The 15,623-nt window shown below is 47.5% G+C and overlaps 1 pseudogene; it reads right to left on the reverse strand.

The window, feature by feature from the left end:
* Positions 1–2,213: 2,213 nt before the first annotated feature.
* On the reverse strand, positions 2,214–3,089 carry LOC119382209 (elongation of very long chain fatty acids protein 7-like; annotated as a pseudogene).
* Between the last annotated feature and the right edge of the window lie 12,534 nt (positions 3,090–15,623).

The following is a 15,623-nucleotide window of genomic DNA, read 5'->3' on the forward strand; positions in this document are numbered from 1 at the left end:
ACGACCATCGCATACGCCCTTTGTTATTACGTGCTAATAGTCAAACCTTGGAGATTTAGAAATGGAGGGAATTATCGTTACTCTTACATACGGAAGTTAAAAAAGCTTCTTCGTTGTTTTTGTCATTTGTATTCCGTATTTATGCTCTTAAAGGCAGAATTTTGAAATGCCGTAGCGTTGCACGTGATGAAAAAAACGCGGACTAGGACTGACCACAAATGCTGGGCCGCCAATTGAGTTTAACACACTGTGAGATTAGAAATGTATGCGTATAGTTTGAAGCTGGCATGTTATTAGGAACTACACATTCTGAGACTACTCAGATGCATGCGTAGAGTTTGAAGCTAGCATGTTATTAGGAACTAGTACAGGAGTAATAGGGAGATAATGGGAGTATGAAAAAGTTATACATGAGAAGTTTTATTATTTGTGGCGCTGAAATGATCGTGTTACATGCTTTGACACTCTGTGACATAAGTTAAATACGATATTCATCTATTAATAAGGCTGCTGCTTGGGTGTAGAGACAGGGCTCTGGATAGTACCTGGGCGAATGCCCAGTGGGAATACGACTTTCACACTATGATAAATCAGAGTTGCATAAGCTATTGTACCCTTACAAATTATGTTCTTCATTGTTCTAGCGCCCCATATACACAATCGATAACTTGAATTAGCCGTGCTGTTGTGAAGCATACTGGTGCCCAAGCTTACGACGTCGCTCTCTCGTCGATAATTAGTAAACTCTGCACATGATCCCAGCAAAACTAACTGTGGGCTAAACATGCCGGTGGCTGCCTGCACAGAGCGAAACTGCGTACCAAAACGGTACATTCGATTATATGAGGTTGTCCAGTCCAGCGAAAATACAATACAAATACAACGTTCATGTATTTTACTTTTCGCTTCTTCATTGTTCTGTGTTTCTGAAAAAGTGCTCATTGTTGAACCCTGCTTTGCTGTTTCAGATCCACACTGCTGAGAGAGTTTGCGTGGTTAGCTTACTCTGGTTAGATACACATTTATAGCGAAAGCCATGCTTTACCACTCATACTGTGTAGTTTCCACTTCATTTACTTAAAACGGTAATATGTGACCCGAACTTGGCCTCTGTGCTAGGTGCTTACGTAAAAAAATGTATTTATTCGCGTAACCGAGGTGTGAAACATGCTAGTCTTTTTTCCGCACTTATGATGAGACACACTCAAATTGAGCAAATTATTTCAGTTCACCGAGCTGCCGCAAAAAATAAAGATCCCTCCATGTCGTCTCTCATTTTAGAGAGAGGTACTGAGAGCACCGGAAATGATTACGTTTAAAGTCAACTTCTGTTTGTAGTTGGTACCATTGCAAACTACGAACTACAGTGCCCGCCGACTGTATTGACAAACTACGCATTACCGTAGCATACGAGTATAGACTGCATAATCAGCAAGGCATAATCACTCTGGTGATCTCTTAACTGCACCTTATTTATCATTGAACAACAAGAACCCACGTATATATTGCAAAAATCTACGATTTATCATCACAGCTTTTAAACTGTTGAAAAAAACCTTTAGCCGACATCAAGCGCGTTGTAGGTATTGCCGTAATAGAAATCTGTTTGTATCTAAGTATGAAGCCCCCATTTAGAGACAGAGGACTTTAGTTCACTAAGCGCATTTTCTTTAAAAAAAAACATGCCGATATAATTTGATCACATGAATTTCTATGAACTAAAGACATGGACAACTATTATCATCACAATATGGATGCTGCCCTGAGTTTTGTGAACAGTATATGTGTCATAACGCTTAATCCCCTGTTCACTCTGAAAATTTAAACCACGCAGACTATTTTTAGGCTGTGCCATAACCCTTCACAAAGACAATTAATAAGCAGCTTGCATGAACAGAGCTCGCTGTACAGGACGTTGGTGTCTTTTGTGCGTCCACGTGGAAGTGGAATAATTCTTCGAGCACAATATGGTTGCAGGCTTCCTCAGCCTGCATGGAAGATGAGGTTGCTTCTCCATGTTTCGTAACATTGGTTCACTTGGTTCACGGAAAGCTGTTGTGGCGCTTTGATGACACTGGATGAAAGAACAGGCTCGGTAGTAGCAGAAAGGAAAATGCATACTGATAGGCTGCGCGTAGTGTTGAGGAGCAGAAATATGACTAAAGAAGTGCTGTATTCGCGCCGCCTCTAGGTGCCCGTAGTCCTTTCTCGTTTCATGGCCAAGCACTGCCACAGACGAAGCAGGCTAGTCCCTCTTGAGCATAGGCACACGCCGTCAGTAGTGCCTCTGAGAACGTCTTGCGCTTGTACTCGAAGAGAGTAAGAAGTTGATGAAGAGGGCCAGTCCCAGCATTCCCTGGGGCATCGCCACCAACAGCAAGTACCGGGGATAGCCACAGTCGTAGAAGATAGTGATGAAGCCGTGAGCGATAATGAGCACATGCTTGCACAATTTGCGCCGTGGTGAGGTGCTATCTTCCACCACACGTAGCGCTTGTACTGGGCCCACAGGCGGCAAGGAGTAGTAGCTGTACATTACCACATGGATGGCGCAGTTCATGATGAGGCCGAAGAGCGTCTGTCCGTCGCCGCCCAACGTGAGGAAGAGCCAGCCATTGACCACCACTAGGGAATGATGCATCACATGCTGGCGTGTAATGTGGTGTCCGTACTTCTTCCGCAACACAAAAAACACCGTGTCCAGGAAGTCGGCGATGCGTACGAACAAGTAGAAGTAGCCGTAGTACATGATGTTCAGCGAGTGCTCGTCCGTCGAGTAGGTCATTCCCTGGCAGAAGAGGTTGTAACCACCGTACAAGGTAAGTTGGCGAGAAACTTCCAGCAGAAGAACATGTTGGACACCACCATGAACACGTTGTAGACGTTGATGAGTCCCTTGATGGGAAGCGGCTTCCGCGACGCCATCAGCTGCGGTCCAATGACGTATATGAAGAGCAGGTAGCTCGAGACTGTGACCGTGATGAACACGGGGTCTCCCACGGTTGTACCAGTCGCGGGTCCCTCGGGTCAGCCTTGGTGTACAACCACTGGCGCAGCTGGTCCACGTAGTCGATCCTGAGCGAGGTCATGGCTGCGTGCGCTGTCTGCTTCGCTTGCCGCCACACAAGCTGTCAATGACGGCTGCGTCCCTCGCTGGCCCCGCGACCGATTCACGTGGAAGAAAGTGTGACGACGGACCGACTTTCGCTCTTAAAGGAGCCGAGGGCGAGGGCTGGCCGAGGCTTGGTAGCCAATGTGGTCAGGATTACGTAAGTGGGACATCGCGGTGGCGTTGGCCCCACCGGATGTGGGGCACTGCCGGTGAGAGACCCGCCGAACGCCCGGCCGTCGCCCGGAAAGAAAGCGCATGCTTTCACTGCTATGCCCTCTCCTGTCTATTGTGCCCGGGTTTATTTATTTCCTTTCGATTTTTCAGGTTTATAACGCAGTACGTGTCTGTTGTATTCATTGATTCGATTTAAGTTCAGCGCTCAGCTCGAAGCCTTCGCACACAGGTTGTTGCTGAAGTGAGACAAAGCCTCCAATACTCGCATCCATGCGCTACTAAGCAACGTTTTCTTTTTATTATACCTTATAGTGTCGCTCAGTAGCTGTCAACACTTTATAATAGGGGCTTTTTCTTGCGTTTGATTAGAATTGAAGAGCAGAATATTACTTGGCGACGGCTTTTAAGAGCAACGTTGTCGCACCTCATAAGTGAATGTGTATGTATCTCTTACGTAAATATGCAATTAAATAATTATTAATTACTGAAATGATTTATTATTTCTTTCATTACCCACGTGCAAACAGGTATTGCAGTGGAGGAAAGTATAGAAAAAACATCGGTTGACCCCTTCGTCATGGGAATCGGTGTAACAGGAAAGTAAAACGTGCCTTTACATCAGTAGTAGTATGTTTACTGCACATTGATATAAGGGAACTTGCACAATGTCTATTGGTGTTTGGCAGCTATAGCATCGTTAACGTGAACGCTTCACGTTGACGCTTGATGGCAGATCTCCATCCTGACGAGTAACGTCCATGATCAACGAATAAACAAATCTTAGTGGCAGTTGAAGTAGTTAACGGTAAGAGCGTAATCACAGAAAGCGGTGTGACAGCCAGAAGAGCGTCGCAGATTGGACGCAGAACTTCGTCTAAGGTGCCCATCCCGCGTCAACCTAAAGTGTTATTGAACACCACGGCCAGACTAGAGGGAAACGCAACACACGTCCTGTCTACCCTCTAGCCCGGCGGCAATTTTTCTCGGTGCGAGCGTAAGCGGGGAACGCGGTGTTACAGCCAGGCAAGGCAAGCGTGCGTCGCAGAGCTATTTTAGATGCGAAGCATCTTATAGCAGAGTTCAATCCGGAGGTGGTGTGCGGCGTGACCACCCCTACTGCCCATGCGCGAACCCTCTCCACACACCTCCTCTCCCACATTCCCCCTCTCCCACTTTACCCCTCTCCACTTCCCCTCCCCATCTCCCCTTCCCTCTCGCCTCCCCCTCTGAAACGCGGGCTCGACATGCCAAAACGCTGCTTCGCATCGCCTCATGGTCCCCTTTATTTAATGTGGATGGATGCTATGAGCGAGGTCGAGGCCTTGGCTAAGGTCGCCACCTCGCGGTGTGTCAAGGCGTTGACAAAATTGCACTTCTCCTATTGGAAACGTGCGGAATGGGATGGACGCGAAGCAACGACGCGTTGCAGGAGATAATCGTCGAGGCCACGGTCTTGATGCATTACTTCACTTTACCGCACCCAGACGGCGACACTACCCCGCCGAACAAGCGCACTGCAAGAGGAAAGCGCGAGGTATCAAAGGCACGTTTGTAATGTCTCCAGAGTGTGTGACTTGAAAGTGCTCAAGGAATTTTAAAAGTGATGTCCGTCCAGTAGGACTGACACTATTTGTTATTACCGCTGTGTGCTTGATCATGTACTTCATGCTTGGAAATAGGCAATAAAGCAAAAGACCGTGATGCAGTGGTAGCGTGCCCTGCATGTGCTGTCGCGGACCGAGATGTCGTGGGTTCGACGCCCGCAGACGGAACTTTTTTCTTTTTCATCTGATCTTGCGCAATTGGACGTCATTTCTGTAACGGAAATACGACACTGAAGTCTTGGAGGAACCCGGCATAAAACACTTTCGTGTTAAAAATACAAGATTACACTGTGCCAGTCGCACAACTAATCACTCACACTCACTAATTATTCAATCGCTGTCACACAAGACACATATCTGTGTAAAAAATTTGCAGTGGCTTAGCTCGGCTATGCCAGCATACACGTAGCGTTAGCAAAGGTTCAGCTGACTATTCTTAGCTTTCCAGATTGTCTAGGATTATTAGCCTTCTTATGTTCATCCTTTGTACGCTAAACTGCTAATTGCCAGGCAACTACTTCAGGATCCGATGAGATTAGCTTCCCGGCTCTTCCGCGCCGCTGAGCAGCATTTGCGCTCTCCTTCGCCATGGCGTTACCCACCTGCAAACGCCAGTCAGAGGGGCTATCAAGCGGCTCTAGCGCAGTGTCAGACGGCGACTGCAGACCGAAGGCGAATAGCTGCGCGCGCGCCAGCGCCAGTGTGTCTGCCATGGCTACGATATCACTCCTCTCGAATGCGCAGACCATCAGCGGCGAGTCGCGGGCGGCGGTGGCAGAGTCTGCGCGCGCGCGGGCGCCAGTGTGTCTGCCGCGGCTACGACGCCACTCCTCCCGAACACGCAGACCAGCAGCGGCGAGCCGCGCGCGGCGGTGGCGGAGAGCGCGTGAGATGCCGGCTCCGGTGAGCCAGTTGTGTGACATCACTGATCCTCGCGCATGCGCAGCACAGCTCATGAGGATCCACGCGAAATCGGCTCCGGCTAGGCAAGTGTAGCTAACGCTACAAAACTCAGACGCGGCCACTCAAACATGAAAGAGAAAAACATAATTGGACATAACAGACGCAATGTTTGATGGGAGTTAGGAATAGAATATTTATTTATAAGTTGGACAATCGTGGGGCTTAATCATTAAAACACTGCTCGTTCCCTGCCGTAGATAGCATTACACCACTTACGCAGCAGTGTGGTCACCGCTGTTACATACAATAAAGGGTCATTGATTGTTTGCTTTTATGCACTGTTTGTGCTGCTAGCCTTCGTTACAGAGATACGTCTCTTTTCGCGGCCTGACGTTCCCTGCAGCACTGCACTGTTATCTTTTGACATCGCTGCAGGAGCAGCATCGCGGGGTCAGATAAGGTTCGTTAATTGAAGCACGCGTTTCCAGGTTAGTCCGTGCAGCCGTCGTTGGTTTTGTGCATCGGAAGCTACAGTTGTAAATAGATCGGCTTTAAGATTAGACGTGCTACTGCTGTGTACCAAAAACATGGTTCATCCCTCCGTCATACGAATTGGTATAACACGAAAATAAACGCGTCTTTACAGAAGTTGTTAAATGTTTACTGCACATTAATATATGAGAGCTTGCCCAAATAATCTTGGTGTTTCGCACCTATAGCAGCGTTTAACCTGGATGCACCAAGTTGACGCTGGGCGGCACATCTCCATCACGACGACTAACATCCATGATCAATGATTAAACAAACCTTCGTGGTAGCTGTAGTAGTTAACGGTGAGAGTGTAATCAACGAAAATGGTGTGACAGCCAGAAGAGCGTCGCTGAATGGACGCAGAACTTAGGCATGCGGCATACCGCCACATGTTAAACAGTCATTGAACACCACGGCGGGACTAGAAGAAAACGCAACGCGCGTCGTGCCTACCCTTAGCCCGGCCGCGTTTTTTCTCGGGGCGAGCAACGGTGTAAGATAGGACGCTCGCGAGACGCGATCGACCTGAAAAAGTAACAACGCCGAACGCCAGTCGATAGGTATCCGCTAGGTAGGTATCCGATAGGTATCCGCTGGCGGCAGCGGATAGCTCTCGGCTGGACGACACAACTTCAAAAAAAAAAAAAAACATGGCTGATTCTTCTGTCATAGGAATCGGTATAACACGAAAGTAAAACGTGTCTTCACAGACGTAGTTTAGCGTTTGTTGTGCATTGTTGAACCTGAGGGTGAAGGAATGAATGCTATAGCAACAAGTATAACGTCACGCAAATAATGACAAGCGGCTCGAAACTTGCAACGCGCTGCTCAAGAAGAAAGGACGCACGAACGAACATACACAGGATGAGCGCGAATTAACAACTGCCACAGCTTGACAGTTAAAGCGCGCTGGTGAAATACAAAGGAGGACGCATGAAACGAACGCGCAAGCAGGGCTGGGCACTATCGAAGATGCATGTATTTTAGATACTATATTAGATACTCTTTGGGTATCTTGTATCTGTATCGCGATACGCCTCGAAAGACGAGTATCTGTATCTGCATTTCCGATACATTCGATAATGTATCGTGTATCTTAAGATATAAAGTACTTCTATCGCAAGACAACCGTGCGAAACAATAATCGCTGGCCAACCTCCGCTTCTCAAGCTGGTACTGGAAGAAGTGTGCCCACCTAAAGACTATATATCTTACACTGTGTGTGGGGCGAGCGTAAGCGGGGAATGCGGTGTTACAGCCAGGCGAGGCAGGCGCGCGTCGCAGAGCAAGAGTGTACTAGCAGAGGTATATTGATCGATGCTGTGAGAGAGGCCGAGGCTTGGGCTAAAGTCGCCACCTCACGGTGTGTTAAGGCGTTGACAAAATTGCACTTCTATTGGAAACGCGCCGAACGGAACGGACGCGTAGCAACGACGCATTGCAGGAGCTAATCGTCGAAACTGTGGTCATAATTTATTACTTCACTTTACCACCCCCAGACGGCCACACCACCCCGCCGACCGAGCACCGTGAGAGGAAAGTGTGAGATATTAAAGGCGCGTTTTTAAAGCCTCGGAGAGTGTGTGGCCGTGGCGCAGCGGATAGCGTGCCCGGCATCTGTTGTCGCGGACCGAGAGGTCGTGGGTTCGACTCCCGTAGATATAACTTCTTTAAGTTTTTCTTTGCCATCGGATCGTGTGCATACGTCATTTCCGTGACGGAAATACGTCACTGAAGTCTTGTGGACTCCGGTAAAAGCACTTTCGTGTTAAAAATATTCCGCTAGGTTTCAGCACTAAGGAAACTGCAATGCATTTCATAACTATAGCTGTCGATAACGGTGGTCTAAAATTGGTGGCATCTATACGGGTCATTCGTTGGACAAAACAAGACATTACTGTACAAGAGGCCGGTAACATGGTGTGCATCGCATGGAAATTCTTCTACCCAACACCATGGTGTGTTCGCATGTAATCGCTCGATGTCACGCTCGTGGAAAACAGTATCAGCAGTTACCCGAGGTATCTATGGCAATAATGATATTAAGCTTCAATTTGCTAACATCGTGCAGTCACGCTTATCCATGAATGAATACGATGACCATGGACAGCGAACAATTCATCGACTTCAGGGACCATGGCCGCTGAACAGCACATCCAGACACAGCATTTTCAGATAACAGCATCTTCGGCCACGGCCGAATATGCTGTTACAGCGGCGAATATCCCGACGAATACGAGTGTTCGAACAAGTGCTACGCGAGCGCTACACATTTTTATTTTAAGGTGAAACAAGGAAGCACTGATAACTAAAGCATTATTTCTCTGAAGGAGGTCGAAAAAGCAAGAATGGGTGGGACGGCAGGTTGTTTCCTTTCTCGTCCACTCGTATTGCACCTCGGGATATTGCAGTCCTTACGCACGCAGTACGACAAATCGAGTGTGCCAGCGCCTTAAAAAGGCAGAAACACTATTCACTTCGAGCATTCACAGAGGGACTTCTATTGGGCACAGGTAAGCGTAACTACTAGGCAACAAGCACACCGTACAAACGACAAGTATACATACAGGAAGACAGAGTTATCATGTGTCCTACGTGCGCTATCATTCACTACAGCAGGTTATGGGTGTGTAGCGGCAAAGAGAAAAAGAAAGAAAGAAAAAACTCACAGGATTCCAAGGCGAAAGCCATCTTCTTTTTCTTCAATACATCCTTTCTTCTCAGTCGATGGTTGTGATGAAGGGATGAGGGGTTTTGGGGGGGAGGGGGTAATAACCCCCCACAACCCCCTCCGAAAGCTTTTGCACCTAACGTGGTTTTTGCAAGATCGGAAGCATTGCAAGCTTTCTGGGGTTGTTTTGGGCTGCCTCCGTGATCGACCCACGTTTGACCAAGGGACGATTTCATGTGATGACGTCACGAGATGTGACGCCATGTTGTTGTCATAATGACGTCACAAATTTTTGCGATCTGTGAGTAATCACGTCATGATCTTTTGCATCACTCGTGTTGACGCCGCCGACGCCGACGCTCAATTCTCGTGTCTATGAGGCATCTAAGGCTTTCGCGTTAAAACAGAAGAACCTTACAAACGCCCGTTTACATCAGTTGGTAACTGCTGCTGCTGCTTTGTGTTCTATAGTTGCTCTATATGCTACCGCAAAAGGATCCATATACAGCAACTCTAGTGTATTCGAGGTTGTGGCGACCACGTGTGGTACCGGCTCAAGTTGGCACATTTTCGGCTTCAAATTAACTCATGATTTTTGCTTATAGGCGCTACGCAAAGCGCCGACAACGCCGCCTGTCGCCACGGCTCGGAAGCGTAGGCAGGCTCGGGTGAGCATTGTTCCCGTGAGCGTCAAGGCGAGTGCTGTTGTTGCTGCATAGTTGCGTCTTCCATCGCAATTTAACGCTTCTGTCAGCGATGCCCAGAAACAATTGCTGCGTAGTTGGCTGCTCAAACACGTACAAAAAACAAGCTGGCTCGGAGATGATCGGGAAAACCCGTGAATCTTCAGCACAACCCCTCTACCATCATATGAAGACGTGACATACGTTGTTACATATACATATGTACACAATGTTTTATTAATTTACAATTTTGATGAACTATAACCACAATTTACAATTATATACACATTGACGAAGTATATATACAAGAAATATCTAAGAGCGTCTGATTCTCCATTGCCGACACTTGCACACGCAACGCTCCTAATGTTCTTTCAATTTGAAAACTGCCCTTGAGAGGCGCACGAAAAGTGGCCCTAAAAATAGCTGTCCGACGCTCGCCTGGCTGTCGGCCGCGTTTCCCGCTCGCCCTTTGAGAATTAACGGTCGGGCTAGAGGGAAGACACGACGCACGTAGCGTTCCTCTTCGCGTTCCACGACGCTTTGAATAGATGGATACAGGTTATGGCGCGGCACTTCGCCCCAGCTTAAGAACCTGGCAAGCCAGCTCGTAAAACTCGCCAGGAACACATTTCTGCAAGTTTCCGGTGCTGCTTCACGAGAAAGAGCGATTCCGCTGTTTGACACAGAAGGTTAGCAATCGCGGTTCGTTTACGTCAGTGTTAGAACGATTACCGTGTTTTTATTTCTTCCTTGATGTCGCTACGGCTTTAGAGGACGTTATCATGATTACAGTTGGTGCGCCTCGTCTACATTCTGTAAGCTACAATGCACAGAGCTTGTTGTTACTCATGAGACACAATGCCGCATTTCAAAAGAAACGAAATATGCGAAGCGCAAAGCCTGACAAGGCGGAGTAAAGCTATGAGAAGTAACTGTGCTTAGACGCTTTAAAGAAAGGACTTCGTGTTACAAAGCAGGTAACGGCACCTTCAGAAAAGCGCAATTGAATCACACATGTGCTGCACGGAATTGGGTGCAATGCTCAACCTATCTATCACACTGACATGCGATCTTCGGTGCAGAATCTTCGCCTTAGCTATCTGCGTATTGGCTACCTGGCACCTGTGAGCATTGAAGGCTTTGGACAGGACATTAAACCTCGTTTTGAATGCCTCTTAACATGACTTCATGGTATTTACAAAAGTTGTGTAATGCCTGGGGTCGATTCTAAAAACTTCAAGTTTCTTTTTCTTGGTCGTGGGGCTAGCTACCGCTGCTTATTTTTTCTTTGCGTGTTACGGGTGATTATGTGTTGATGTTGCCTCATTCTACTTTTGTATCTCCTTTGAAAATGATTGCAATTACGCACGTATTTGAAAACAATATTTTTGACCACTCTTCGCGTTTGCTTTCAAACTGTGAATACTTAAAATATATACTTTTAACTAAATGCTTGCTTCTTCCACTCTTTTTTGTAACCTTATGGACATTTTAAAGAGGATGGGAGCCCCTCGGAGCCTACGAAACACACCAGGATCTGCCGCCAGCATTTTCAGAACGGCGAAATATCCAATGATCCAATAAACCCAAATGACGCAATTATTGCCGGAGTCCTATACGGGCTATTTTTCTCAAACTTATAGTGCTGGTTTGGAAGTTTTACCAACGCTGACATTTCACGTGGCCGCACCTGTACAAACCATTCGCCGGCGCGACAGCACTCCTTCAAAGTCTGCCCGTAAAACACACGGCATGTGAACGAAGCTAGTGTTCCCATAGAAAACGATGGTTCACGCGTCAAGAAATGAAGCCATTAGCGGTCGGGGCGTTATAAAGAAAACGGCGTATTTACGATGAGTGCCACTTCGTAGGGAAGCTTGTTGATGCTCGTCTGAGCATGGCCTCCGAGATTGCCCGCCGGATCTCAGAGGCCATGATTACACTTGGCGCTTATAGTGACAATGTCGTGCCATAAAACTCTGAAATTGGAGGCATGTCCACTATTGTAAGGTGCTGTTCCCTTGCGCACACTGTGGCCGCGGAAGTAATTATTTGGGACGCGCACAAGAGTCAAATCGCGCGCGCACACATCGCCCATGCTCGCAGTGAAAGCAGGCGCCTCCGGCACGAAGCCCGCCTGTGGTTCCAACAGCCGCCGCTACGCACTTTCGGTGGTGCCCCTATTGGCGGCGAGATCGATTTATTCATCTCGTGCGCCACCAATGGCAGTGCTGTGAGAGGCGGTCCGGCGACGCAGAAGGGAGGATTCGTCTTTTGTCGTCTGCTTAGGCTGTGGCTAGAACAGCAGAATTTTCGTTACTGTTCGCTCGCGTCGCACGGCGTTCCTTGACTACTAGGTGTATTTTCTTCTAGTACTACTACTTTAGAAGGCTGCCAGCATTACAGTAGGTTAAGAAACGTTAACAATTGACATATATCTTCCATATACCCACAGCCATCGCGGACAGGATCATGCCGCCAAGTTTATAGTAACGTAACTCACTTGGCTCGATAGCGTTGAAATAGCTTGCCTGAAAGCACGAACGTCTCGCCAAGCAAGTTAACGAGCCTGCGCTGCTTTGGAAGCGAAGCGCGATCAATTTTACGGCTAATTCGCAAAAAGTTAGTGTTGTGTAAACGGACTTGAGCTGAACGAAAATTCGCACTTCAGTCCCAATTGTAGTCATGTGGACCTGTGTATACAAAACGCTTGTCGACAAAGTAAAATTGGTAAGTTCACTGACCAGCGGGTTATTGCGGACAACTAGCGTAGATTGGGCAAGTTGGATGCACATTAAAACATGTTACGCGTAGTATCGGCTCCGATTGAAACTTTAGCAGCGGTGCGCGTGGTACAGTTCGCACCCTTATGATTAGAGATAGAGACATTCCAGTAGTTTGCCGCTCGTGAGCCACAATCATGCTTTCGATCGCGCAGTGCTGCCTAAGCGGTTGTGCGTGCCTGCCAATGGTGATGACAGGACGGCGCGCACTATACAGTCCCTGATGATTGGGCGACGCGCTCTGCTGTTTGTGTTTCATTTTACACCGATAGTAGAGCTTGGTAAACAGTAAGAAAAATCAGCGAAGGCGTCAGGAAGAAAGAGAGCTCTTTCCCACCATTCATTTTAGCGCTTTTGACTCGTTACACGTTTTATACTCTTTACCGCGCTGTAACAAGATTGAATATCTTGCCGTAAATTCCTCATCAAACGCGAAAATTGGCCGTCGCCGCCCCGCGTCGGCAGCATCAAGTCGAGTGATGCAAAAAATGATTGCATGATGACGTTACCATATGACGTCGTCATGACATTACAGACAGCGAAAATATGTGAAGTCATCATGACGTCACTCAACGTGACGCCTTATGATGGCGTCACCAATGAAATTATCGCTTTGCATGCTCGGGCCGATCACGGAGGCAGTTCAACACCAGGTGATGTGTAGAACGCTCGCAGTGCCTCCGATCCTGGAGGCAGTGCGAAACCACATTAGGTCTAGAAAGCATTCGCAGGGCGGCAGGGGAGGAACAATACATCGACTGAAGAAAACGAAGATGGCTTCCGCCTTCGAGTCATCTTAGGCAAATGCATTAATGTCCCTGTGAGTCTTTTTATTACAATGACCGCGGGAGTCGACCGTTGAGAGTGATTTACACTCTTTTATTGCAAATACATCTTATTACGACTTTCCGATGCGAAAGCTTCGTATCTATCTACCTTAGTATGATTACACTGATTCTGTTCAGAGTACTTTCAGGCGACCGTGAATGAGTCAACAAACTTCGATTTATTAACGTAGGAATTGTAATATGTCGCAAAAAAATAATAAAAAACTGCACACAACTTGTCAATATTTCATATCACCGTCGTGCTTTTTCCTCGAGCTCTCAACCTTTTTATTTCTTGTTTACATCTTAAGTACTTACGATGCGCTTACACAGCAGCTGCTGAGAATTTGGATATAATCAAAGGTTGTTGCCTCTAACGACTATTGAATTTATTTGAATGACATCACACGTCGTTTGTCATGCGCTTAAAACTCCGAACAGAATTCAACCTAAGGGGCAGGCTTGGCAACCGAACACTCGCAGCACGCGGTGTACACACATTGCGCTATTGGCCGCGAAATCGAGCAGAGTCGGCGCCTAGCGGCACCGAGTGGACGAAACCCCGTGGTGTGGATCATAGAGTTTCCTAAAATTAACTAGAGGGGACTCCGGCGCTGCGATCGTTCAGCTACCATGGGAATGATGGGTAGTGCACAAATTTGCCTAGTCTTCGTGCTTGCGGCTTCAAACGTACTTGTGGCTTTGTTTATTGCTGTGTTTTGGCGTTCGTTTCGGATAAAAGAATGGACCGTTGTAAACTTCGTGACCAGGTTTGGTTTGGTTAGCCTAAAAAAGTTAAAGTGGGGAAGTGGAACTGCTGACTTTTGCTGAATTTAGTTTTGCGACAAAGCGGATGCAGCCGACGCGGAGCCAAACGGAGCCGAAAGAACGAAGTTTAGACAAATTTGTGTACTACCCATCATTCCCATGCTGGCTGAAGCGTCATGCGTTGCAGCTCCCATAGACACTAGCGCCAGAGTTCCCTCTAGGAAACTCTATGGTGTGGATGGCTCCTTGCATCGTCTGCTAGCCACACCTTGTCCGCATGTGTGCGTACATCATGCACGTCCTCAGTTTACAGCTTATTCTGTTGTGCTAGCACTGTATCATATGCTTGTACGTATGCCTACACGATATACATGAGGATTTCGCCTTACGAGACTTGTATGCACTCCAAGCGAGTGCATGCACGTGTCAGTATCGTGCTAGGTCTAACCATCATACCGTCCATTCGCCAAAATCATTTCAATGCGGGTACTATTTTGTCGTTCAAGCACATCATATAGTGCATTTGGCCTCGTGCTAAACGAAAAAAAGTGCTAAATGTCGAGGTGTGAATGCAGAATTTTTGGCGACACCATCTCGTGAAGTGGTTGCGATTTGGAAATGCTTGTGATACCGCAAAGCATCAACTATAATAATAATTGCTGGCATTTCCCAAAACCACGATATAATTATGAGAGACGCCGTAGTAGAAGGCACCGGAAATTTCGACCACGTGGGGTTCTTTAACGTGCACCTAAATCTAAGTACACAGGCCTCGAGCATTTTCGCCTCCACCGAAAATGCGGCCGCCGCGGCCGGGATTCGATCCCACGACAAAGCATGAACTAGCGTGTGCAGAGGCCGGTTAGCGGCAAAAAAGGCCTGAAGCCAAGCATTTCTATAGCAGTACGCGTATTCATGAGAACAGAAAAGCAGAGTGCACAAAGTTGAACTTCATCTGATTACGCAGAAATACAGGCTCTCCCTTTTGTATCCGCTAGAGCAAGAAGTAAATACTTAATTGGCTCAGTCGTGCAACAAAATTTATATTGTTTTATAGGCAAAACACAATTTAAACACGTGCAAATAAAGTGAGATAAAACATCGAGCACAGTGCAAAACACGAATGTCACCGAAGGCCAGTACCCCATTGAATCCACGTAATGGGAACGTTAGGTCGGTTTTGTGCATTGAGGTGGCAATAGAGGGCGTATACATCACCATTAGGCTGCAGTCAACGCGCTTTATTCGCCGACACTCGACTCAAACCGCATACGGCGAAGCGCCGGTGCGTACATTTGTATACGCGCCGCCGACAGCCGATCCACACAAACGCGGCGACGGTGCTGCCACCTATAGGCCGATCTAGCGGCGAATGACGCAGACACGGAAGCTGAAGCCCGAACGTTGAAGACAGTGATCAAAAACGGGCCGGAAAGTCATTTTTGAATGCGCCGCCGCCATAGAACAGTCAGGAAAGGAAATCCTCGCCATACATGCAGAATGATGGCTTGCTGACGACACCAGCAGCAATCGACACTGAACGAGCTCCTGATGACAACTCCGG

Source organism: Rhipicephalus sanguineus, chromosome 2 (assembly GCF_013339695.2).
Source record: "Rhipicephalus sanguineus isolate Rsan-2018 chromosome 2, BIME_Rsan_1.4, whole genome shotgun sequence".
NCBI lineage: Eukaryota > Metazoa > Arthropoda > Arachnida > Ixodida > Ixodidae > Rhipicephalus > Rhipicephalus sanguineus.